Source organism: Stegodyphus dumicola, chromosome 9 (assembly GCF_044657685.1).
Source record: "Stegodyphus dumicola isolate Sdum_Otavi_A_Nest chromosome 9, ASM4465768v1".
NCBI lineage: Eukaryota > Metazoa > Arthropoda > Arachnida > Araneae > Eresidae > Stegodyphus > Stegodyphus dumicola.
In genome coordinates this window covers 170,899,192-170,926,830 of record NC_140776.1, presented here as the reverse complement: position 1 = coordinate 170,926,830, position 27,639 = coordinate 170,899,192, and the positions used below count along the sequence as shown (strand labels likewise).

At 34.5% G+C, this 27,639-nt stretch overlaps 1 protein-coding gene across 1 annotated transcript in view; it reads left to right on the top strand.

Moving 5' to 3' along the window:
* The first annotated feature begins 20,156 nt into the window (after positions 1-20,156).
* Positions 20,157-27,639, top strand: part of LOC118204259 (uncharacterized) — a 428,384-nt gene continuing 420,901 nt past the window's right edge. The window contains exon 1 of the mRNA XM_085824339.1: positions 20,157-20,393. The gene's annotated coding sequence lies outside the window, so the exon portion shown is untranslated. The remainder of the gene's footprint in view (positions 20,394-27,639) is intronic.

Here is a 27,639-nt window from a genome sequence, read left to right as displayed (position 1 = left end):
GCACTACATGCTTGTATATTCGGACCCTCACCGGTGTATGTCGACAATCACAGATATGTTCTGGTGTAAGTCGAAAAGAGAGGTCATAAAGTGTCATAATAGTTTAAGTTGTTGCAATAAATAAGATTTGAATCACATAATTTAGTAAGTTTTTTATGACTGTTATTTTATTTTCTCATTTAGAACGTACTGTATAATGAAGTAAGTTTTTAACTTCTATTGTTTTCCTTTCTCATTTTGAATGTATTGTGTGTTTTAGGTTCTCACGTTCTTAAGTTCTTATTTCAAGTCTCAAGTGCGTTTATTCGCGACTGAATTACGGAGAAGAAAATATAATATTGTTATATGTTCAACATTCACCATTAGTACATGGTGAATGTCGACATTGACCGGTGTAAGTCAGAAATAAGAGTATTTGGAAAATATTTCGGACATACACCAAGAGACTACATGAATGTTGACATTCACCGGTGAAAGTCGACATTCTCCAGATTTCGGTGTTTCACCGTAACATATGTACACGTTGCCATTCCAAAAGGAAGTGTTCCACAAATAAATGCAGTTGTAAAAGCAAGGGCCTCTTGTGCAATTCAAAGTGTCATAATAGTTTAAGTTGTTACAGTAAATAAGATTTGAATCACACAATTTAGTAAGTTTTTAACTTCTATTATTTTCCTTTCTCATTTTGAATGTACTGTGTGTTTTAAGTTCTTATATTCTTAAGTTCTTATTTTAAGTCTCAAGTGCGTTTTTTCGAGACTGAATTACGGAGAGGAAAATATAATATTCTTATATGTTCAACATTCACCATTAGCAAGTGGTGAATGTCGACATTGACCGGTGTAAGTCAGAAATAAGAGTATTTGGAAAATATTTCGGACATACACCAAGAGACTACATGAATGTTGACATTCACCGGTGAAAGTCGACATTCTCCAGATTTCGGTATTTCACTGTAACATATGTTCTTAATTTTAAGTACCAAAATCTTTAAGCAACTGGCTAACCAATCACCAAGACCTAGATTCTACAACATATTGTTACTTAAAAGAACCAGAATATCTTTCCACGTGTGAATAATCACAATCAACACATTATCACGGAAAATCTGGATATTATTTCTAATTGACAATAGAGAAATCTGATGAAAGTAGGGCTTAAATTCATACAGGTTACCAGAAAGAGTAGAAAAGGTTTGCGTTAACAGTATCGAAAACGCACTCAAGGACCTGAATAATTAAAACTAGCTATAAACTCAATCTTCCAACTACTACTTGCTTAGAATGGAAAGATGATGTTTTAAACAAAGTAAAACTTATACCAGCAAAATTTAAGAATCAAAATCACATCAGTTAGAATGCACTTAAAAATAGGGTACTTGAACAGAAATTTACGATAAGCAAAACTGAAAAGGCAAGTAATAAATAACTTCAGTATCATTTGAAAAAATCTTTATGTACAACTGGATAGAATACAAATTTAATCAGAGGATTATCTATCAAAAACGTCAACTTACATTCTCTATTGTTAACAATATTAAAGTTTTTGACCCCAAGCTCAAAATCTGTTATTACATAGCACATTTTCTAAAATTTATGCTTTGTCTATGTTTCACAAAATTCGACTGAAAATGCAGGTTTATACTTAATGATACAGCAAATTTTAAAAAGTATAAAGTACATATTTGCTCTAGAGCTTAAGAAACTTTTTTCCATTAATTTTACTTCAGCTAAAAAGCATCATAACTTTAGTTTGATCATTAATAGTAACTTACTAATTATAATTGTTCTAAAAAGGCTTAATATTAAAGAAATAAACTGCTACAAGTTGAAAAATTTACATGCAACTCTTCCTCTAAACGAAATCTACAATTTCCACTACAACTACAGAAGACATTTACGAAAATGCTTACACTTTTAACTCAAAACAAGTGTAAGGATTTCGCGCGTTTTTTTATACCTACAGTCAATTTGATGGCCCTATTTTCCAAGAGATAAACAAAATTCCCACGGGGACCAATATTTCCACACAAATTTGTAACCTATATATATTACCTAAAGAATTTCAGTTTCAGAAATCACCTCGTCAAGCAAATTCGAGCCTCTTTGCAAATACCTTCATGCACATTGATGATATCATTGCAATTAAGAATTTTGAAGACTTTCCAAATTTACCTTCATACTTAATTCTGAAAGATAAAATATAAGTCGAAAGGAAATAAATTATCTACAAATAATTAACTATAATAAACTTAAACTTTATTATCAAAAAAATCTGATGTGTACACCACATGACTTCCTTGTACGGAGTATTAAATTATACGCAGTTCTTTCTTGAATTTAATTTAAAGTGATTGGATTGAATAAAATCTACTTCGTCGACAGCGCATAAACCCCAATAGAATAAATGCACGCTTTAAAATTCACTATATTTGTTTAATATAACGACACTCTGAATGCACAAAATTTATATCATTTGAAGAATTTTCGTTGCCACATGTTCTATTCAAATACTATAATAAAGCTAAAACGATACATGAAAGAAATTAAGCAAACAAAACAGAAAAGAAACAGTTTTTCACAGACGATTGAGTATTTCTCATTCAATTAATTCAGTTCTCACTTCGCGACAAGGCAAAAATACATAAAAATTCAAAATATCTGCATTAAAAATTACGAAGTAAATCTTAAACACTTATTTCCTCGAAAAAATTCCAGAAAGGATTAAGCATGATTTATTTCGCAATAATAAATGAGGCGTTATTTTTGTGTTGCGAAGCTTATTCTCTCTAGATTGGCAGCAAATCTACAATTCTGCTGTTTCAAATGTAAACAAATATGTCCGCCATGTTACTTAAAACTTAACCGCCCTTAAACAGCTTTTAAATTGTTGATAATTGCACAATTATTGCTTCCAGAATTACGAAACGCACAAAAACCTTAACCGGAAGATAAAAACAACATAATTCAATCATTTTTAAAGAAAAAAATGTACAACTTACAAACATATAAGAGTAAAGAAACTGAGATCACCGAGCCGGATAAAAGAGTGGATATATATGTAAATATATTTATATATGTTTGATGCTGCCGATTTCAACCAAAACACGAGGTGCACATCTGCATGTTATACCAGTCCTATATATAAAATTTCAACGTTCTGAGGCTACTCGGTTTTGAGTTATGCGAGATACGTACGTACATACGTTCGTACAAACGCCACGAAAAATTTTCTTCAGAATTAATTTTAAAGCAGTTTTATAATTTTTTTGAAGGAAACGAGTCTTTTATTCTGTTCTTACGTACAGATATCAGGCAAAAACATCGTTAAATTGCATTCGCTAGCGGTCAAAATGGATATTTTCGTTGAAATTTGCTGCCTGAATCTTTTCGCGATTACAATACTTCCTTTTTACTTCGTACAAGGAAGTGAAAAGGATTTTAAATTGGTCACAATTGAACTAATTCACTGGCAAACTAAAATTTCCAGATACGTCATTGATAACATTGTTTTTAATCAATTAACTAGGATAAAAAGTATTCGTGAGGAAATTTCTTACTTACGAGATTAAATAATTTTGCACACTAAAATTTTAATTAATAATAAAATTAATAAATATTTTCTTAAAAAAGCGGGCTTTAACTATAGAATTTAATCTTTAATAATGAAATGATCGCATTATCAGAAACCGGAAAGGAGGGTAAAACAGGAAAATGTTATGATTATTGGAGATTTATATTTATTGTAATTCAGTTCTTAATCCCTATTAACTTAATTCCTCTACTATCATATTATCTGTATTTATACCTATATAAAAATTTTCACCACGGATCTTTTAATAAGAGACCACCTTAATTTCATAAAAATCTCAATAACAGCTAATGAATCAAGAATTTTTAATTCTATCTTACTTTTTTTCTGTTTCCTTAGAAATAAATATTTTTAAACTTATTTTGTATAACTTCGGTTTTCTACTCTTCTCAATTTCACTGCTTTCGGATTTTTAAAGGGCGATTTTCTCACCAGCTTCGTACCCTCACTTTAGCACTCGGCTATTCTTAGTTTACAGACCAACCAGCAAAATTTTTTTAAAAACATTTTCTGGCCAATTCGCATCAACAAATATATTACTAGGAATTTGTAAGCCAATTAGAGCTTCTTCTCGCCAGTCGTACTTTAAGAACTTTTTTAACATATCAGTTTCAACTCTTAGAACAATAACAAAACACTAACTACTCTTCTATTTTTTCTCGTAAAATCACTAAACATCAAGCAAACAGCAGCCATTTCTTCTTATTAGTAGTTAGCTAAGTATTTAGTAAGAAATTATGAGCTTTTGGCCTTAATGTGTACTTTTATTTTTCATAGAACGAAAGTTTAAATAGAAAATTTTCTTTCATTATATGAATATTTTTGTAAGTATGTTTTTAGGCATATATTTGGAATTTTTAGGTCTTTTTAGATATTGTAAATAATATTTTAAAATAAATTCAAGCGTTTTTCCAATATTTTTACAGAACGTTTCCTTACCAGACACGATTCTGGGCACAATCTACTCGACTTTCGTAGTTGTAGCTCATTCTTTTTCCGTGCATATATATAATTTTTTGCAACAGAGTGTATTCACCTAGAAATAAAATTATGTAGCGACTATACATCTAACGTTTTATCCAAGTTCCGTTCGTCTGCTATGTATTCTGCCTGTATGACAGTAACATATACGAGGGCTATCCAGAAAGTAGATTACGTTTTGGAATAAAAAATAAACAAAGTATAGGAAACAAATTTTATTATATACAGATGAAAGCCACACTCAAATACTACTTTTCTACATAGTCACCATACAAATTAAGGCATTTATCGTAGCGATGTACGAGCTTGGAAATTCCTTCGTCGAAAAATTCGGCCGCCTGCGCCTTCAACCACTTCGTTACCTCTTCTTGCTTTTCGCTGATGATTTCGTGCAACAAACTTCGCGAAATTTGTGGAAAACTCAAAGAAAGTTCCGTTATTGTGAAATTTCGATTTTCACGGACTTTAGCATCGACTTTTTCGAGAAGTTCGGCGGTCACTATGCTGGGTCTCCCACTTCGATCTTCGTCGTGAACATTGGTTCGGCCATTTTGAAATCTTATGACCCACTGACGCACTCCACCTTCAGTGATAATGTTGTCCCCATACACTTCACGAAGCTGCCGATAGATTTCTATCGGTTTACAGTTTTTTGCAGTCAGAAACCTTATTACTGAGCGCACCTCGCAGCTCGCGGGATTTTCAATTAACGCAGACATTTCAAACCGTCACAGTATCTGAACGGAGCACAGCACGAACCTCTCACTAGCACGGCTAGATGCAGACTGAGCTGCGCAACGCTCTGACCCCAAGATGGCCGCGCTAGCCCCGCCCCTAGCGGACACAGACGGAAACGTAATTTACTTCCTGGATGGCCCTCGTATAAACATCTTGGCCACGACTAAAATATAATTGGTATCTTTTCTCATGTATCCTAAACTATTACACACACACACACATATTATATATACATATATATATTTCTATATACGTACACACACATATGCATGTATATATAATATAAATATGCTATATATCATAAATATACTAAAAACGCAGTAATTATATATTATAAAATATCTGAATACTAAATATATTTTATTACTATATATAAATCTTATACAGTATGTTTAGTTTTATTAATCTTTATATATTTATATAAAGTATTAAGGAAATTGAATTAGTAAAAATATATGGAAGGATTTTTAAAAGTTTTAAAAATTGAAAATACTTATTAATAATTAATATTACAAATTTTATGATTATTAATATATTCATATTAAAATTTTTTTCAGCATATTTTTCCTGATTCATTTTTCTTAGTACTTTTTCTAAAATTTAATAGTATACCTGTGTTTTCCTTATAATAAATTCAAATTAAATGTTTCTTAAAACTGTCCTGGATAGTGTAATTTTTTTTTCTAATATCGAATAATCTTTATTCTTCTTAGCGCTTTATTCTAAAATTACATTTTTTAATCCCGTTTGGTGCTGATTTCTTTACTATTAAATTTTATATATATATATGTGATGTAATGTACCAGCTTTTGTCCAGAATCAAAGATTGGTGAAGAATCATAAAATGTAGTCGTAACTTAAATTATCAGACGATAAGTTTAAAAAACAAGGATCCATTTATTATTATTCAGAAGAAATAGCAGTTACAAAATCAGATATCCGGAGCAAATAAAAAGAATTACTAATAACTTTTTGTATGAAGTTTATTGCGTCGTGACATTTAAGAAAAAGCCCCCGATATTCCTTTGCGAGTCTTTTTATACCCTCTGGAAAGGCGGAGCTTCCAAGAAATGACGTCAGCCAATCCAGTTTGCTTTAAATATATCCAGAACATTCTAAAACTGCACGTGTAGAAAAGGCGGGAAAAACAACTTGACTACGGGGCTGTGGATTTAATTCCACGTACTTTCAAATACGAAACCGTCGCCATTAAAAACTAAAAGAACATACAGTTAGAATTTTAAGTGTATGCTTGACTAAGGAATTTTATTATTACAAATATATATATATACATACATATAATATGTAATACTTTTATATACTATATGATACTTTATTTCATTATTAATATAGTACAATAAATTAAAAAAAATAAAACTTCTCTAGCAATAAACACCGATCTGGATAGTAGAAAATAAAGACGATCCAATAGGCGATTTTAAAAACTTGTAAGTTTAACGAACATGTCTGCCAATTACCTAAGTAGAATTTCAATATCTGGAGTTGAAGTCAATCACAAAGTTTCAAGCTCTGGAATTCAGAGATCAAAGTAACGGCAGATAACGCTTCTGTTCTTTCTAACTACATTTGTTTCAATTTCGTGTTACTACCCTCTCTAAATTACGAGTCCTGTGTATCAGTCAGCGCTTATACTGTTTTAGTGAATTATTTCCTATATTATCTATAGCGTCACTTATAGAGAGTCTCCGTAGCTTAATCTGAGACCAAACAGACTGCTAAATGCTAATTATATTATAGTGCACAGCTGCTTCATGTTTGACGTAGCTATTTGGAAGTGATAGAAAATGTTTTAGTCGTGGGACTTATTCGCTGTTCAGAAATTGTTAATTCGTTTTCATACACTTAGTTAACCTATAATAAGTCACCATTTCAATTACAAATTAGGTCAATTGTGTAAAAGTAATTTAGAATATATATGCTTTCAAATATCGCCACAAATATAAAATACTAGAAAGCCTGACAGTCATACGAAATGACCGCTGTTCTAGATATTATAAATTATAATTAAAATGATTTGTGCAAAGGTGTCTGCTAATTTAAACTGGATTACCCAGGGCAGGCGGCGATGACGCCCCTTTACTTACTGGCCCACGGGGTTTCCCCCTTCTACTTGCTTGATTGCTTAGAGTGCAATGAAGGAAACCACTGGCGGTACATTTCTTAAGAGCCACCGCTAGCTCAGTCAATAAAGGTGATTTAAATAATGAAATGTGATTTCGCATGTCACAGATCTCTTTGTACACAACATTCCTTGTGTAGATCTTTTCATCATTTTTAAGCTCGTCTTGTAGAGGACCATCCATTATTTTTAATTTTACGTCCGTTTTTTCACGAACTCTTGAGCAGGCAACATAAAGTTGAACGTGTCTAAATGCAGGTTCAGGTAAAATAATGCCAACACGCTTAAGCGTTTGGCCCTGAGAATTATGGATGCTCATAGCAAAGGCAAGTTTTACAGGAAATTGTCTACTTCTCGATTGAAACGGCAACCCTGTGCCGTGGCAACTTCACCCCATTGGCTAGTACAGTTACGCAAGCAATCAATAAACTATCGGCGACAAACAGACACTTAAGTGTAATATATATGGAGTGAAGTAACATCTTCTTCTCTGAAACAGCTGGCTCCCGGAATTAGTGAAGCCCACCTTTGGATTCCGCAGGTCCGTGGCACGCCATTTTGATCATTCGCGTGTTCTTGGGACTTTACTTAGCCAGGATATTAATTAAAAACTAATTTTCCCCAACGTTTTCCCTACATTTTCCACTTTCTTTCTTGAGTTTTCCCTATTACAGGTATTTGGCTACGTCCAAAATTCTTTTTCTCGAATATCTAATCGGCTGGGATATTAATTAAAAACTGCGGAAACCTTAATTTCCGCGCAAATTTTTCCGAGTGGCAACAATAAGCTATCGGCGACACACACTTTAGCCTCTTATATATATAAACACACACTTTAGCCGCTTATATATATAAAGATGTTTACGTAGATACTTGCTTATACTTATTTTTATTATGTTTCAGAATTCTATTTCAGGAAACGATTGACAATAGAAAAATCTGAATCATTTTCAAGCAAACCACGTTATACCAAGAAAGCTGTTGCTTAGCATCGATGCATTTTCTTGATTTAACCGATTTATAAAATTTAACCTTAGTTTTATTAATTGCTTTGTCACCATGCAGATAGTTGCTGAACTGTGTGCGCTGTAAATATATGTGTATATAAACTTTTCTACTATCACCATTCTGCTTTATTCATGTGAATTTTTTTTTACGTAACAGACTGCTAAATGTTATTTATTTCTTTATTTATTGCTAATTTGTTTTCGCTTTATTACTGAGCGACCGCCCTCAAGTATCATGTGACTACTTTATCTCAATTCCTGTGACCTGTTCTGCCAGAATATTGAATTCTAATATTAATGCATTAAGACTTAATTCGTATTACGTAAAATGACTATTTATGATATTATTAATCTCTGAAATGCATAAAAATATTATTTACAGCATCAAACTTTGAACTGCTATCCAGTCGATGCAGTGTCATAACCATGTCCAAGTGGCAAACTGGTTCCGCCCCTTCGCCGTCTTCGATCCTGTTCTCCTGGACTTACTGTGCTTCACTCATTCTACTTGAAGCTCCCTTCTACGGCACACGAAGCTGTGACAGTCGGAACACAGCATGAAGTTTTCATGCTAATCTAGGCATGCAGCGGAAGTTGGAGTTGGAGTAATTGTAAATAGCGGTTAGGATGTCTAGTCAACAATTCAGAATTTTTTATAATGGAAAGTGGATATGTACAAACAAACTAAATAATAACTAAGCTATGAAAATTTATATAAAATAAACGGCAAAACCAGGGAAAAAAAAATCTGAAATGTTTCAGATTTTAAATTACGTCCAAAGGGGCGTTTTTTAACATTTTGTGTGTTACCTTTCTTTATTAAATATCATGTTCCTCGCACTTAAACCATAAGATCCAGTGCAACAGCAATATCGCAAAATAGTTTTAAAACGAGCATATCTTTAGAATTTCCGATACAGAGACTCACGCGCTGGAGATAAAAATGTTTTTTCTGCACAACGTTGCCATTGCTCGCTTTGAAATCCTTGAGTTTGTTAATCAAAAATTCGTCAAAGTTTTAAAAAATAGGAAATCGATCATAAAACAAATTTCAAATTTCAAATTTGGTCTTCCACATGCTCCTATTCGTTGGAGGATTACGTTATTCAAAATTCGATGACTCTATGTACCGTTGTTTTATCACAATACGAGAAATATACATACATTTATGCAGATTTTTCATTATTTAATTTCTTCAAATATAATGCAGGACTCTAACATTTTGTGGCAACAGTTTGAAAAGTGAACCGACATTTATGAGTCCGACGCAAAATGCCAAAACGAAACTAATAGTCCTTCGGTATTCAAATCCCTTTGGACTAATAATGAAAAGAGGACTAACTAGTGAGTTTAGAAAAGCAAATATTTTACAGAAAAATGATTGCAGTTCTATTGTTTAATAAACCTATTAAAGATTTTGATAATAAAACATATTGTTGCGTGCGTACGGGTTCGTTATGAAATGAATGCACAAGTCCGATGAAAAATGAACAAAAATTTATTATTATCACAACAAAAATGCTTAAATTTTCTCAAATTATCATGCAGTATTACAATATCTCACAGTAGTTTTCTTTTAACTACTCAAATGTCCAATAGAACGTAATTCAAAACAGCTAAAGAACGCTAATCCGCGAATTCGCTACAATCAACAACAGTAGTTTTCTAAACAACAACAAACTAAGCAACTACTACAAACTGAGATGTTTTCCTCCTTTTATAAGATTTTAAAATCACGCGCTAGAATTTTCCAGTACTTTCTCGAAATAAAAAGAGATATTTATTTATTTAATGCACGCGCTCTTGTATTTTCAATTTTCCGGCTTAGCTTTCTTTTAATATTCGTCACGCGCTGCACTGCGCGAGAAATAAAACCATTTAATTTCTAATTGAACTAACATTAGCTTTTTAAATACCAAATTCGTAACACTGCCCCCTTCCCAAGGACTGCACGTCCCGGGCAGTACAATCCCTGGACAGGAAGCAAAACTTACAACTGTGGCATAAATGCATTAATAAGCATTACATTACAATAATAAACAACATGAACAATAAATGCAATACATAAAACAAATCAAATGCTATCAAATACAAACCAAATACACATTTAAAAACAAAATGGACCATGGTCTTATACTATTTACAATTATTTACATTATGTACTATGGCCATAGTAATGAGCTAACCTGTCGTAATGAACGACTTTAGGTTTAGAGTTCGAAGACTTACGAATCCGAACCACGACGTCATTCAGCCTGTTTAGGACTGTGTACGGCCCATCCCAAGGTGACTGTAATTTCGGACAAAGTCCTTTCCGTCGAGTCGGATTCCACAACCACACCTTGTCTCCTTCGTGGAATTGATGTTCAGTAGCTCTTGTGTCGTATCGGGTCTTCATCTTCTCCGTCGCCAAGTTGACTCGCTCTCGTGCAAAATTGTGCATCACTTCAAACCGGGCCTGGAGATCTTGAATATATTCCTCAGACGATGAAGGAGCATCCGGAGGGCGGCCAAACAATAGATCACAAGGCAGACGAAGGTCAAGACCGAAGAGCATCTGTGATGGAGAATAGCCGGTAGTCTCGTGGACAGCACTGCGGTAAGCCAGTAAAAAGAGTGGTAATTTCTTGTCCCAGTCCTGTTGGTTTCTGGAAACCACTAATGAGAGGTTATTAAGGATGGTTCGATTGAACCTCTCTACCATGCCGTCCGACTGGGGATGCAATGGCGTCGTTTGTGTTTTGTCAATGCCAAGTAGTTTGCATAGTTCTTTGATTACTGCCGAGGCAAAATTCCTTCCCTGATCGGAATGTAACTGAAGAGGCACTCCGAACCTGGAAATCCAGTGCTGTATCATTACCTCAGCTACTGTGACTGCCTCTTGATCAGGAATAGGATAAGCTTCCGGCCACTTGGTGAAGTAATCAATGACAAAGAGTATGTATTTGTTGCCATCAGCAGTTCGTGGCAGAGGTCCCAGGATGTCAAAGGCGATACGTTCAAAAGGCGCACCTACGTTGTAACGTTGCAGTCTGCCTCGGCTGCGTTTCCTCGGTCCTTTCCGACCTGCACAGGCATCGCAAGATCGGCACCACTTTTGCACGTCATTCTTTGCATTATTCCAGTAAAAGCGCTCACGAACTCTCTGTAAGGTTTTCATAATTCCAAAGTGACCTCCTGTAGGGCTGTTATGTAGTTCTTTGAGGACATCAGGAATCCGGGATCTTGGAAGTATCAGTTGCCATCGGAACGTCTTCCCATCATCCGACTCGAATTTCCGGTATAAGACGCCGTTTCGAATGTGAAGTGAATCCCAGAATGCCCAATATTGTTTTGTTGTAGGACTACAGATAGAAATGTCCTGCCATGTAGGTTTTCTGTTTGATGACTCTATTAAATCAAGTATGGGTTTAATGTCGCGGTCTTCCAGCTGGTCTTTCCTGACTTCATCATCACTCCACGGGTCTCGAGCAGCCGATGTTGATGTTGTAATTTGTCTTGCGACCGGAGTCAGCAGCTCGTATTTCGCTTCCACCCTGGAACAATATCGGCAGTTTTCTTGGCAAGGTCTTCTAGACAGGGCGTCGGCGTTTCCGTGTGATGGTCCCTTACGATGACGGATAGTGATGTCATATTCTTGGAGTCTCTATATCCACCTGGCTATTTGACCCTCAGGATTTTTGAAATTTAAAAGCCACGCCAATGAGGCATGGTCCGTGCGGAGGAGGAATTTTCTCCCGTATAGATAATGATGGAAATGTTCTACAGCTTTGACTATGGCGAGCAACTCTTTCCTTGTGACACAGTAATTCCTCTCCGGTTTAGACAGGCACTTGCTCCAGTAAGCTACTACACGTTCTTGGCCGTCTATTTCTTGGGACAAAACAAACCGACACTTTCATTGCTCGCGTCGGTGTCGAGAATAAATGGTCTGTCGAGCTGAGGATACGTCAGGATTGGAGCAGATGTTAAAGCTTCCTTTAAGTTGTTAAATGCATCCTCGCATTCCTTTGTCCACAAGAATCTTTGCTTGCTCTCTGTCAGCTTGTGAAGTGGTCTTGCGATGGAAGAAAAGTTCTTCACGAATCTCCTATAGTAGGTGCAAAGCCCTAGGAAGCTTCTCAGCTGATGGACATTTTCGGGACGCGTCCAGGATTTAACCGCTGATACCTTTTCAGGATCCGTGCGCACACCTTCTGCAGACATGACATGTCCCAGGTAAGTCACTTCCTTTCGAAACAATTTGCATTTAGCGGGAGTCAGCTTCAGATTGGCCTCTTTCAGTTTCTGAAGCACCTTTCTAAGATTTTCTAGATGCTCTTCAAAACTCTTTCCGACGATGATGATATCGTCCAGGTATATCAGACAGGCTTCGTAAGAAAGGCCTTTCAAAACAGTCTCCATAAGACGTTCGAATGTTGCCGGCGCATTACACAGTCCAAACGGCATCACTTTGAACTGCCAAAGTCCTTGTCCCGTAGTAAATGCCGTCTTTTCTCGGTCATCAGGATGGATTTCTACCTGCCAATACCCACTCTTTAAATCAAGTGTTGAGAACCACTTGCTTCCAGAAAGAGTGTCTAGAATGTCATCAATTCTAGGAAGAGGGTAACTGTCTTTCTTCGTAACCTCATTCAACCGGCGATAGTCAACGCAAAATCTTGTTGAGCCGTCTTTCTTTCTGACGAGAACGATGGGAGATGCCCATGGACTCGCTGAAGGCTCGATGACATCGCCTTCTTCCATATCTTTTAACAGTGTTCGCACCTCTTCCTGTTTAGCAAACGGTAGACGTCTTGGATGTTGCTTGATCGGGGGATGATCGCCAGTATCTATTCTATGTTGTGTCAAACTAGTTCGACCCACGTCAGAAGACGAGCGGGAGAAAACAACTTGAAGATCTTTAATGACGCGATCGGCAGCATTTTTCTCTTTATCGTTTAATTGTGCATTCTGCAATAACTCCGATGTAATGCTCTCTGAGGACACGGATTCTGGGATGTTACTCTTTTTTTCAACGCTGGTTACTGGAGTACATGTTGCAACCACTTCACCTTTCTTAATAACTCTCGACTTTTCAGTTACATTGGCGACTCTCACCGGGATAACCGTTCTGGATAGGTCAACGAGTGTTGAGGCTACTAATACTCCTTTTGGGATATTACAGTTATTGGGATATTCTATGATGCCGTAGCGGAAATTTCTATTTTCGGCTATGGATCCAGGAAGTAAAATTTCTGTTCTTGCCGGTATTGTAATATAGTCTTGTGCTATGATTTTATGGACAGATTTAACTTCTTCATCATTAACGAGAAATAACGCTATGTCCTCAGATGTAGAATTCAATTCGTTATTTTTAAAATCCAAGGAAAAATTGTATTTCCTTAGAAAGTCCAATCCGAGTATGCAAGAATCAGTGATCTCTGCTACATATGCCGTGTGATGGTAAGCGGCACTTCCAAACGTGATGTTAACATTTACTTTTCCGTCGATGTCGATCTTCTCACCGGACACAGTCTGGAGGGTAACGCAGGGCGGCGTCCAGATAAGTTTGTTTCCTAGTTGTTGAGCCAAATCTTTTCGGATGATGGTGACGTTGGCTCCTGTATCTATAGTCATATTGCACGGAACTCCATTAATATGTCCTATTATGAAAAGTCCATTACTGCCGCCTCTCACTGCAGAAATCTGAAGCGCTTTAAACGGGGGCTTTTCATTATCTGGCAACCTCCGCCCCGCGAGATGGCCACTAATTAGTTTCCCTGCTGCTTGTTAGAAGCGGTCTTAACATCAGTACCCTGGGGTGTTTTGCAGTTTCGTCGTATGTGTCCTTCAGCACCGCAGTTCTAGCACTTAACGGTCGGTTTCTTCTCACCAATATTCCGTCTCAAGGCGTTCAGTTGTCTAGTTAAATCGTCAAGTCGAGCGGTGACTTGATCCCCTGGCTCCTGGACTTGAGCAGCTCTGACTGGGTGGCGGTCTCGACGAGTGGATTGCTGGGCTGCCTCAAATTTCATGGCGTACACTAGAGCACTTTTTAAATCTCTTACATCCACCATTCGTAGAGCTTTCTGTATTTCAGTATCTCGGATGCCGTCGATAAAGTATTGCAAGGACAGGATTTCCCTTGTTTCTGTCGGGCATTCCGAAAAGGCGAGATGGGACAGCCTTTCAACATCCGCGGCGAGCTCCTGAAGTGTTTCGGTAGGCTTCTGTTGAGGAGATTTTAATTGGAGCCTGCTGTAGTCTTTTAAACACTTCTCACCAAAGCGCAGCTCCAATGCGCCAGATAGAGCTTCAAAGTCTAGTCTCTGGTTTTCGGGAAGAGTCTGCAGGATATCCGCTGCATCTGCTCTCAGAGAAGCGACGAGATGACAGGCCTTAGCTTGGGAATCCCATCCATTCGCATCCGCCACGATAGAAAATTGTGTCTTATACACCTGGCAGGAGGTCTTCCCATCATATGTGGATAGCTTCAGAGGTGGACGAGCAGGCATTGGTAAGAAATTAAAATCATCACTCCTGCTCCCTGCCGACGCTACGAATTTCTTTAAAGTATCCATTTCTTTGGCAACTGCAGAAACTCTCTCGTCAATTTGTTCTTTTACAGAAGAAACTCTTTCTTCTATTTCTTCTTTCACCGAAGAAACTCTTTCTTCAATATGTCCAACTTTATTTTCAACTGCGTCAATTCTGCCTTCCATAGCTTCAAATTTATTTTCTATTATGCAAGTAATTTCTCTTTTCATTTCTTCTTGACCAGCTTGAACGGCTTTCATTTCGTCCTTAACGGATTCCTGGCCCAATTTCATTTCTTCCTTAACGGATTCCTGGCCCAATTTCATTTCTTCCTTAAATGATGCTTGGCCAGCTTCCATCTTTTCTTGGAATGCAGGAAAAGCACTAATGAGCTGTCTCAATTGTTCTTCCATCGCTCTTGTTATTGGCATTCAAATCCCACTTCTGACACCAAAAATTGTTGCGTGCGTACGGGTTCGTTATGAAATGAATGCACAAGTCCGATGAAAAATGAACAAAAATTTATTATTATCACAACAAAAATGCTTAAATTTTCTCAAATTATCATGCAGTATTACAATATCTCACAGTAGTTTTTTTTTAACTACTCAAATGTCCAATAGAACGTAATTCAAAACAGCTAAAGAACGCTAATCCGCGAATTCGCTACAATCAACAACAGTAGTTTTCTAAACAACAACAAACTAAGCAACTACTACAAACTGAGATGTTTTCCTCCTTTTATAAGATTTTAAAATCACGCGCTAGAATTTTCCAGTACTTTCTCGAAATAAAAAGAGATATTTATTTATTTAATGCACGCGCTCTTGTATTTTCAATTTTCCGGCTTAGCTTTCTTTTAATATTCGTCACGCGCTTCACTGGGCGATAAATAAAACCATTTAATTTCTAATTGAACTAACATTAGCTTTTTAAATACCAAATTCGTAACAATATATTTGCGCAATATAAGTTTTTTTAGGCTAAGATAAGTGATATGACGATGAATTTTACTTTAACCTTTCCTTAATAACCTCAGTTTAATATTTTCATTCGCTTTTATTATAAATATATAATTTTTTTTGCTTATTAGTGTAAAATTTCAAATCAGTTTCGAAACACATTAATGAAGTTTAGGTTTCGTTATGTATACGTTACGGTGAAACACCGAAAATCTGGAGAATGTCGACTTTCACCGGTTAACGCCAACATTCACATAGTCGCTTGGTGTGTGTCCGAAATATTTTCCAAATACTCTTATTTCTGACTTCACCGGTGAATATCGACATTCACTAAGTACTAATGGTTGAACATATAAGAATATTATATTTTCTTCTCCATAGTTCAGCCGCGAAAAAATGCACTTGAGACTTAAAACAAAAACATAAGAATTTAAAACACACAGTACATTCAAACTGAGAAAGGAAAATAACAGAAGTTAAAAACTTACTTAATTATACAGTACGCTCTGAATGAGAAAACAAAATAATAGTAATAAAAAACTTACTAAATTTATGTGATTCGAATCTTATTTATTCCAACAACTTAAACTATTATGACACCTTATGACCTCTCTTTTCGACCTACAGCAGAGCATATCTGCGATTGTCGACATACACCGGTGAGGGTCCGAATGTGCAAGAATGTAATGCAATATTCGATCTTTCACCGACGTTTTTGGTGAAGGTTGATATTCTCCGGTGAAAGTCGACATTCTCCAATTTCGGTGTTTCACGGTAACATATACATGACAAAGCACACGAGGGATACCTGTCTAAGAGGAAAGACACATTCATGGAAGACCTTTCAAGAGAAACTAGTCCGTATCCATGTTACACATAGGAAAAACAACGAAAACTGATCATGTAGTCAGCCTTGATCAAACTCGGGTCGAATTTACAGTATACAGCGACCTTAACCATTCAGTCCCTGGTAGCGCCTTCATGAAGGCTCTTAGAAGAAAAGGTGTAGCGCCTTTTCCTCCATTTTTTACATTAAAGAGAATTCTGTTGTCTGATGTGTACACCACATGACTTCCTTGTACGGAATATTCAATTATACGCACTTTTTTCTTGAATTTCATTTAAATTGATTGGATTGAATAAAATCTACTTCGTCGACAGCGCATAAACCACAATACAATAAATGCACTCTTTAAAATTCACTATATTTTACTATAACGACACTCTGAATGCACAAAATTTATATCATCTGAAGAATTATCTTATCCTTGCCACATGTTCTATTCAAATACTATAATAAAGCTAGAACGATGAATGAAAGAAATTAAGCAAACAAAACAGAAAAGAAACAGTTTTTCATAGACGATTCAGTATTTCTCATTCAATTAATTCCGTTCTCCCTTCGCGACAAGGCAAAAATACATAAAAACTGAAAGTATCTGCATTAAAAATTACGAAGTAAATCTTAAACACTTATTTCCTCGAAAAAATATTTTTGTTGTTACGTAGCTTAGTCTCTCCAGATTGGGAACAAATCTAGAATTATGCTGTTTCAAATGTAAACAAATATGTCCGCCATGTTATTTAAAACGTAACCGCACTTAAACAGCATTTAAATTGTTGGTAATTGTACAAATATTGCTTCCAGAATTACGAAAAGCATAAAAACCTTAACCGGATAATAAGAACAACATAATTCAATCATTTTTAAAGCAAAAAATGTACAATTTACAAACATATAAGAGTAAAGAAACTGAGATCACTGTGCCGAGTAACAGAGGGGATACATATATAAATATAGTATTTATATACGTTTGGTGCGGCCGATTGCAACCAAAATACGAGGTGCACATCTACATGTTATAGCAGTCCTATATACAAAATTTCAACGTTCTGAGGCTACTCGTTTTCGAGTTATGCGAGATACGTAAGTACGCACGTACGTACAAACGTTCCTACAGACGCCACAAAAAATTCTCTTCAGAATTAATTTTAAAGCAGTTTTATAATTTTTTGGATGAAACGAGTCTTTTATTCTGTCCTTACGTACAGATATCACGCAAAAACATCGTTGAATTGCATTCGATAGCGGTCAGAATGGATATTTTTGTTGAAATATGCTGCCTGAAACCTTTCGCGATTAAAATACTTCCTTTTTACTTCGTACAAGGAAGTAAAAAGCTAAACTATTTTTTTATTTAGTTTTGAATTGAACAGAAAAGTTTCAGCCTGTGCTACAACGGATTTCTGCTACCCTGCGATCATTTAAATTAACATACCTTTAAAATTTCAGTGTAAGTAACGTAGACTGAGACTACACATAAAAGTAACCTGTCTGAAACTGACTCCGGATATTTACCGACTCGCATTTTTGAAACCTCTGCTCGCAAGACTTTAAATCCGAAATACAAATTTAAGCAGAAATTGCGAGAGTAATAGCAAGACGCGGCTGCCAGAAACTCTCTTCTAAACATTCAAAATACTCAGCTTAAATGCACACAATTTGCATTGTGGTAGGTAATATGGAAAGAAGAAATTATAGTACAGGCTTTAAATCATAATGACCGGTTGGTTAAAGTAAAATATTTTACGTTTCCTTTGCATTCCTCGTGAAACCTCAGTCTGAAGTGAATTCTAGTACAGCCGAAAGTGTGGGACTACACCTGTCTAGCTATCAAAGATGATGACAAAGTATTGATGTCCCGGTCTTCCGTTGCCAGCATTATGATAAAATTATTGGAATTATTTTACTTTTTGCAGCGAAATATTCATTCAAAAATGTGTTTATCCTTCGTCCGCCTTCGCATTGTTTGTTTGGTAATTTTATATATGTAAGCGAATGGAGTAAAATAATCCCGTCAAATGAAGAATTAGTAAATATTTCTTACTTGATTTGCGTTTATTAAAGGATTATTCTTTTTCATATTTTCAATCATAATTAAAGTCTCCTTAACATAAATGGGGAGGAATTAAGGGTTTTTTTTAATATGAGTACTCAAGCATTGAATTAATTTTAAGTTAGGTAGGAATAAATTTTAGATTAGATATTACATTATGCTACAGTTTTATACACACTAAATATAACTTCAGAAGTTGTAGTTTTGTTATTCATTTTTACGTTCTTGCATTTTACAGGTGAATAATCCAGTTTGTGGAGATATAAGAATTTTTTTTGAGCAGGAGATATGACAAATAAGCAATGCCCTCGCCTGGACTTGAAGCATGAACCTCTCGAACACGCACCCAGTGTGCTGACCACTACACCACGAAGGCATGCTATGAATGCCGTAGAAATACCTTATATACTCCCCTTTTTAAAGGGCTGCTGGGAATTAGGGGACCCAATCACCAAATCCTTGTGGTGGAAAATCATCATTCACCACCATGTTTTAGTTCGGGCGCCATTGTAGAAACATTATGATTTCGTTTTGAAGCAGGAGACACGAAAAATGAGCAATGACCGCTCCGGGACATGAACCAAGGATCTCCCGAATACGCTCCGAGTGTGATGACCACTATATCACGAAGTTATGCTAAAAAAGTGGGAGGAATGACTTATAAGTTAAACATTCTCTAGTGGTTTAAGGCCCACCAGCGGCCGAGCGGTAAAGTCGCTGAACACTGGTAGTTCGGTCCCGAGGTTCGAATCCCGCGAACGGGCTGGCTGCATGGGCGTTTTCGTGGTTTTCCCCATGTGTAACGTGTATACGAGCCAGTTTACCTTAGAAAGTCCTCCACGAAGGCATCCCTCCTCTTAGGCAGATAGCCCTCGAGGCTTTGCCATAATCACACACACACACACACACACACTCTAGTGGTTTAAACAAACAAGCTTTCGATAATTAATTTTTTTCTTACAATATTATTCTTACTACTAGCTAGTTCTTGAAAGTTCAGAATAGTAAATCTCAGCTAAAAACTTTTCGGTGGCGGCTATTTAAAAACAAAGAGCTCAAATGTTTCTCGTTATTTTATTGGATTCAGTGTTAATAAAACGAGTAACTGTTCTTAGGCTTACGTTTGTTTCCTTTAATCGAAGGTAGCATCTGTGTAGCACAATTCTTAATTAATCAGTTTCTTGCTCTCTGAACTCACCTTTTCACAGATATTCAATTTTTAACAGCAGATGGCGCTAGTATCAGCAAGAGCAAATGTATCCAAAACCCCTCTACTTCCCGCTTTCCCGCAGAGCTCTTTTAAAGCACCTTTCCTCTCGAAACGAACACTTTGGATGCTCCCGTTGCAAGTCTTCTATTGTCCAAACGGAAAAAGTCTTTCCTTTCGTACTCGATACTTACCGAGGGCTTCGAGTTCTCGCCATTTAATTGAGGGCCGGTTGTTAAAAACTGAAAGTCATTTCAAATCAAATTTTCTTTCTTTCTCTTTTTTTTTAAATTTCGCTAAAAAGATGCTCTTTGGATTTTGAGAAACTTTACCTATTGTCAGGAAGGTGAGGTAAGATTGTACTTATTGTGTCATTTGAAGTAATTAAAAATTATAGAGTACAGGCATTTGTGTAAATATTATTGTGGCGTATTTACATGCTATACTGTGTAACATCGTTTTATGTATTATTCTTTAAAATGTACCGTTAAAATGAATCGAGATGTGATGTAAAATTTTAAAGTATCCAGACCCATAAAAGATCTATTATTCTATAATTTTAAACCCTCAAACCTGTATAGTTTATTTTGATAAATAACATATAAAGAAAAAATAATAATAAATTAATTTAAAGATATTTTATTATTTCAAGCATTTTAGCTAAAAGAAAGTAACTTGTTATTCATATATTTCACTAACTTTTTAATTTGAACTGTAATGAAAGCAGCATGGTGCACTTTTTTATTTGTTTGTTAGTTTGTTTACTGATATCTGTGGAACTTAAAGTAAAATATGTATTTCACAGATATCTAAGTAAATTTGTTTTAAAACGTTATTGCTGTTTAACGTTTTTGATGCAGAGAGGTTTTGAGATGTTTATTTAATGAAATTGACCATCAGCCTTTCACTAAAATATGAAGGTCATTTTTTAACTAGTAAATAATATGATTGTTTACATTTTGCATGTATTGAAACAAACTACTGAATTTTGGATATATTAAAACAAAAATGAAGAATGCTTATTATTTTTAAACCATGATATTTACAAATAATCAGAAGCATTTGAAATTGAAACAGTAAAAACAAAAATTATTGGAAATACCTCTATTCATAATTGGAAATTTGAAGGTGATAAAACAAAATGTATAATCTATTTTGCTTAATTCCAGATGATGACAAATTCTGCTTCATAATCTTATCGCTCGATATTTTTTATATTAGCTACATTTTGTACGATTACCTATATAGTTCAAATGCAATGAAGTATTTTATGAAATTATCAGTATATTCTAGAAATAAAATATACATCTATACGTCATTAGCTTTCCAATATATATGTTCTTTAGAACTGCCCTTTACGATGTCATAAAAAGTACTTTCTGAGCGTTTAAATTTTTGCAGCCTCATTAATGTAACTGCAGGTATTTAAGCTACGTTAATATCTGATGTGTTTCATATCATTATACAACAGTCTAAACTATTTGTATGATGTATATTCCTAGACAAAAGGAATTTTGAAATGATTTACCAAAGGACAAGATAACTGATTTATCAATTTTATTAATGCCTATAAGCATTCAAGATTCTTTTTGAAAGACGCATTAGTTTTCATTGGCTGAATAGTGTTTTGTGAGGTGTACAACTCCGAAATATTATGACTTGCATTAATTTAGAGGAATGAAGAGTGTTTCTGTTTAATGCCTAATTATATATACAGTAGCTTGTAGACTAGTTAGACTGTAGACTAATTATCGGCTGCAGGTTAGTTATTGGAAAAATTCTGTTTTTTAGAACTAATTAAGAATAAAACTTTAATGTCTTTGACGAGAAAATTTATAAGTGTTCCTTTTGTACACCATTTAACACGTAAGAAGTGGGGAATTTGGAAAAACATGCAGTGATAAGAATTTGTAACAAAACATTTCGCTAGAGAACACAACATAAATTTTGATTTGTATCTGAATTTTCTTTAAGAATTAAGTAACCTAAAAGAATATCAGTTATGGCTTTATATGTATTATAAAATTAGCGAGTTTACGCCTCGAATCTGCTGCCTCTCTTATCGCTGTTTATGGGGCTCTATTATCTGAAATCTTTACGTGAATTATTGAATTTCGGATGAGACCGTCTCTGTACTCATATTGCATGGTTAAATTCATCGTTCAAATAAATAACATCTGTAAAATCTGATCACTGGACATATAGCATGATACTTCGTGATCTACGTTTTTGGTTGGTTTATTATGTGTGTGTGATTATGGCAAAGCCTCGAGGAATATCTGCCTAAAGGGAGGGATGTCTTTGTGGAGGACTTTCTAAGGGGAACTGGCTCGTATACATGTTACACATGGGGAAAACCACGAAAACGCCCATTCAGCCAGCCCGTTCGCGGTATTCGAACGTCGGACCGAATTACCAGTGTTCAGCGACTTTACCGCTCGGCCGCTGGTGGGCCTGTTAGTTTATTATGAGAAAGCACACTAGGGCTATCTGCGTAAGGGAAGGTATGCTTTCGTGGAGGACTTTCTGTGGGAAAGTGGCTCGTACACACGGAGAAACCCCGTTCGGGTGGATTCGAACCCGGGTCGGAACTACCAGTGTTCAGCGCTTTTACAACTCGGCCATTGGCGGGCCCTACGCGATCTAAACACCACTTTAAACTCCATGACGACACATATATACAAGCATGCATATTGTTAAATAAACAAGTAATTATTTTCGCTGCATAAAACTATTTTTAATTGTGGAGATAATGCGTCGTAACTAGTAGGATTAAACGATTGAGGTAAGATATTTATTGGTTTTATTTTCACAAGTTTAACAGATAAATATAAGTATGTAAAAATCTTAAGAATAAATTACTTTACTAACAGGTTTTTGAAAATCAATACTTAGTAACTTAACGTAAGTAAATTTTACGCCAGTTCCTTTTGGTAACTTTTGTTTACGCTATAGAAAGTTATTCATTTGACTTGCCCTTTTGTAATATTATAACGTGCACAGGCTTTCATTTGTTAGAAGAAGTGTTAAATTCTTCTTTTCTAATGCTGTTGCAATTATGTGAATAGGTACTTTTTTATGTGAATAGTGTAGCCTGTAAGGGGAAGCAAAATCATTTCTGTTGAATAAGGTAAAATGTAATTTTCTTAAAGCTGTATTCTGAATAAAATATTCACTTTATATGAGAATTCAATATCAAAATCATTTCAACAGCTTTTCCGATAATATTTAGTAAATCGCATAATTTTAGAGAGTGAAATTTTTCTTAGACTTAATCTAAGATTTAATCCTAATTTATTTATTAATTTCAGATGTAATGTAAAATATAAAGATTTCAGGTTTCCTTTTTAATTTTTAGTCCATAGGGGCTTTGTCGCTGAAGTACTATTGTTTTCGTTTTGCAATTTTGCGTTGAATCACTATGTCCATTTCACTTTTCAAACTGTTGCCACCCAAGTAGTGTCACCCAAGTCAAATATAATGCCAGAGTACTGCATTATATTTGAAGAAATTAAATAATGAAAAATCTGCATAAATGTATGCATCTTTATCGCATTGTGATAAAACAACGGTACGTAGAGCCATCGAATTTTGGTTGACGTCATCCTCCTACGAATGTGGGCATGTGGAAGACCCAATTTGAAATTTGGAATTTGCTTTATAATCAATCTCATATTTTGTAAAACTTTAACGAATTTTTTAGTAACAAACTCAACGATTTAAAAGAGAGCAATGGCAACACTCTACGGGAAAAGAAATCTTTTTATCTCTAGCGCGCGGAACTGTGTATAGGAAATTCTAAAAATATGCTCATTTTACAATTATTTTGCAAGGTTGCTATTGAACTGAATTTTAGGGATTAAGTGCAAAGAATATGATATTTAATAAATGAAGGTAACACACAAAACGTTAAAAAACTCCCCTTCGGACGTAATTTAAAATCTGAAAACTTTCAGATTTATTATTATTATTATTATTTATTTATTTATTTCTCCAATATTAAGCTATCGAATAGAGACCGATATGTTATCTGAAAATGTTATATGTTATCTTATATGTTCAGATATGTTATCTGAAGAGTCGAGGTTCTGTAACGCTTTGAAAAAACGTTCGAGAACGCTAACATAGAAACTTAAATATTTTTCATTTAATTTTCGTTTAGCCTGTAAATAACAACTGACATAAAATCAGTGGATATTACGCAAAATTTTGAATTTTGAATTATAATTGTTTAACAAATTATGTTATTTAATTCCAATAAATATTCTTTTCAGTAATTTACATATTTATTTCCTTAATAATGTATTTATTTATTTAGTGAAACTTACGATATATTTATTTGACATAAATTACAATATCTTTAAATGATAATTTTTAGAAGATCTACACGAATATTTTACTAAAAGAAATATGAATTCGTTTGTACACTTTAGACATTAAAACAGAATATTAACAACAGGACATATGAACAAATCTTTTTGTCTACGTTAGAAGTGTTCAAAATGCCAGTAACAAATAGTTTGCGGCACAGAAAAAGAAATTAATTAACAGTAGTTGTGATTTCCACTGGAATTCAAGCACAGATAACATTATTTGTAGATCGCGTGTCGTCCGGTATCCTTCGCTTTTACCTGGGACTGTCCGAAAGTCTGTAACAAAGACACCACAGTTCTTTCGTTCGTTATTGTTCTCTCCCCGCCACATGGCTGTTTCGTCGCATTACAGACTTAGAAATTCTCCGGGATAAAACTTGCGGTAGCAGAGTTTTAAATTCTGTCTTGCAGCATCTTTACACTTAAAATACATTCCCAGTTTTCCAGCATAAGCTTAAAATTCATGTATGCTGCTCGGGGGGGGGGATGATCTCTGGCGCTAATTGCCTTTCCTGCCAGCTGCAAAATTAAAATAAGAAAGTGCCTAAATATGCTTACGCATACTTAACGTGGATATTGCATTTTAAATAAAAAATCACATAGCAAATCTTCTCGAGCAATTTTTTTTTTTGTTTTGTTATCAATGTTTAAAAAGTGCAAAGGAGCAATTTGTCCGAAAGGGCCATTGATTTCGTTTTGACATTTTGCATTAGTTCACTATCTCACTTTTCAAATTGTTGCCGCTAAATATTAGAGCCCTGCATTATATTTAAATAAATTAAATGATGAAGAATCTGCACGAATATGTGTATGTTTCTCACAGTGTGATATAAGAAGGGTACCCCTAGAGACATCAGATTTTTAATAGGTTAGGTTAGGTTAGGTTATTTAATTACGACAAAGCCTCGAGGATTACCTGCCTAAGGGGAGGGATGCCTTCGTGAAGGACTTTCTTAGGGAAACTGGCTCGTATACACGTTACACATGGGGAAAACCACGAAAACACCCATGCAGCCAGCCCGTTCGCGGGATTCGAACCTCGGACCGAACTACCAGTGTTCAGCGACTTTATCGCTCGACCGCTGGTGGGCTCAGATTTTGAATAACGTAGTCCTCCACTCGAATATGGGCATCTGGAAGCCTAAATTTTGAATTTGTTTTATTATCTATTTTATATTTTGCAAAACGTTAACGAATATTTCATTAGCAAACTCAACGATTTCAAAGCGAGCAATGGCAACACTGTACGACTGTACGAAAAAAAAAATATCTCCAGCGTGCGAGACTGCGTATCGGAAATTCTAAAGATATGCTTTTTAAGTTAATTTTGCGATACTGCTGTTGGACTGAATTTTTATAAATTTTCGATCAACCCAGGCCATGACGATTGCCAGCTGATTTCTCATACGCATTAAATCATCACAGACATATATATGTTTTCTCCAAGTAAAAAATTACCAAATTGAGTAAACGTAAATTAATGAAACCTTCAAAAAATGAATCATTAAATGAAAATTAATCTGAGAAAAGAGAAACTTAAAAAAAAAAAATTACACATAACAAAACAACAACAACAAAACTTTTTTTTATTATTCTCCTCTGTTTAACGCTTTAAACAGAACTTGTCAATGGAAAAGTGCTTTGAAGCCTTAAACCAAGTTGATTAATGAGCTCTGCATACATGTTTCGTTCCTCTGAATAATTTTAGACTCAAAACCGATTTTTAATCCCAAACCTTCACTTAAACTACATTCTAATAATTCTCAAATGTTCAGATATTTTCCCTACATGCATTCGTACTCAAATAAGACCAAAAATTACATACAGAAGCTAAATAATAGTAAACTTAATTGTAGAAAAAGACCTAAAAAACTATCAATGGCCTAAAAAAGGCAAAACAAAATAAACTAATGACATGAACTAAATTAAATCCAGAAGAAAAATACTACATCAAGAACTAATGAAGCTTAACCGGCTAAAATATCATTACCCGGTCTTTATATTTTCACAATCGTTGGCGTAATAATATCCTTCCAATTACAGAAAAGTTTTGAGGAAAATATTCATACTTTGGCAACGTCAAATTAAAAAAAAAAAATCTAAAGAAAACGAAATCTAACTTTTAAATAACTAATCTCACTCTCCAGGTTCCTACTTATATTTGAAAAAGTTTTATAACTCATTATGAACACATAAAATTAGAAAATTTTGATTGCAATGCCACAAGAATTGACAGGGATACTTAATTTCAAAAGTTGCAATTTTTGATCTCATTTTCAACTTGCCTTGAGCGATTGCTTAAATAAGTTAGAATAATTCTAAGAAATAATTTTAAATGAAGCGTAAGAAAGTATCTATATAATTTAATATGAAGGAACATTTATTATTTGTACAAGAAAATCTTGCGGCGTCCACATGAGATTTATTTATCTTTTATGTCTTAAAGTATGATCTTTCATCTCATTTTTCAAATTTTTATGTTTATCACTCATAATCTAGACTTAATTATGAGTAGAGGAATTATGTTATCATTTGCTAATGATATAATTGCATTATATAATATTTAATATTATGTTATATTAAATATTATTATTACATTTAATATAACACAATTGTTATATTAATATAACATAATATTTAATATTATGTTATATTAAATATTATGTTATACTAATATTATATTAAATATTATATAATTGCATTATATAATATTTAATATTATGTCTTCAATCCATTAACTTGCTTTAATTTCTTTTCGTAATTGAGTATATAAAATTGGAGCGCAAATCGTGAAGCAAATATAACATAAATAAATATTTTAACATCTATTCTAAAACACAATTGGGAAAATTTATGTATTTTTTCAGCATATAACTTGACGCAGACACATTTCCTTTGCATTAGACCCTCAACAGTCAAATAAAGAATTTAAATTGCAAAGATTCTTCTGGAAAAAAAGAAAAGAAAAATGATTTTTATCTCACGATATCACACAGGAAGTTATTTGAATTCGTTTTCTCTCAAGCCCTTATCGCTGATCCAATCGAAATTTCATTTGTGGAAACATTTTCCTTTGTGCATTTTTATTTGATATTTATCTCAATAACTCGAGTTATATTTTTCAAAAAATAGTCAAATAGCGGAAATTGAAAAGATTAATAGAGCTTTTCACAAATGAATTTTTGGAGAGAATTTTTTATTTAGGTATAAATAGTTTTATTATT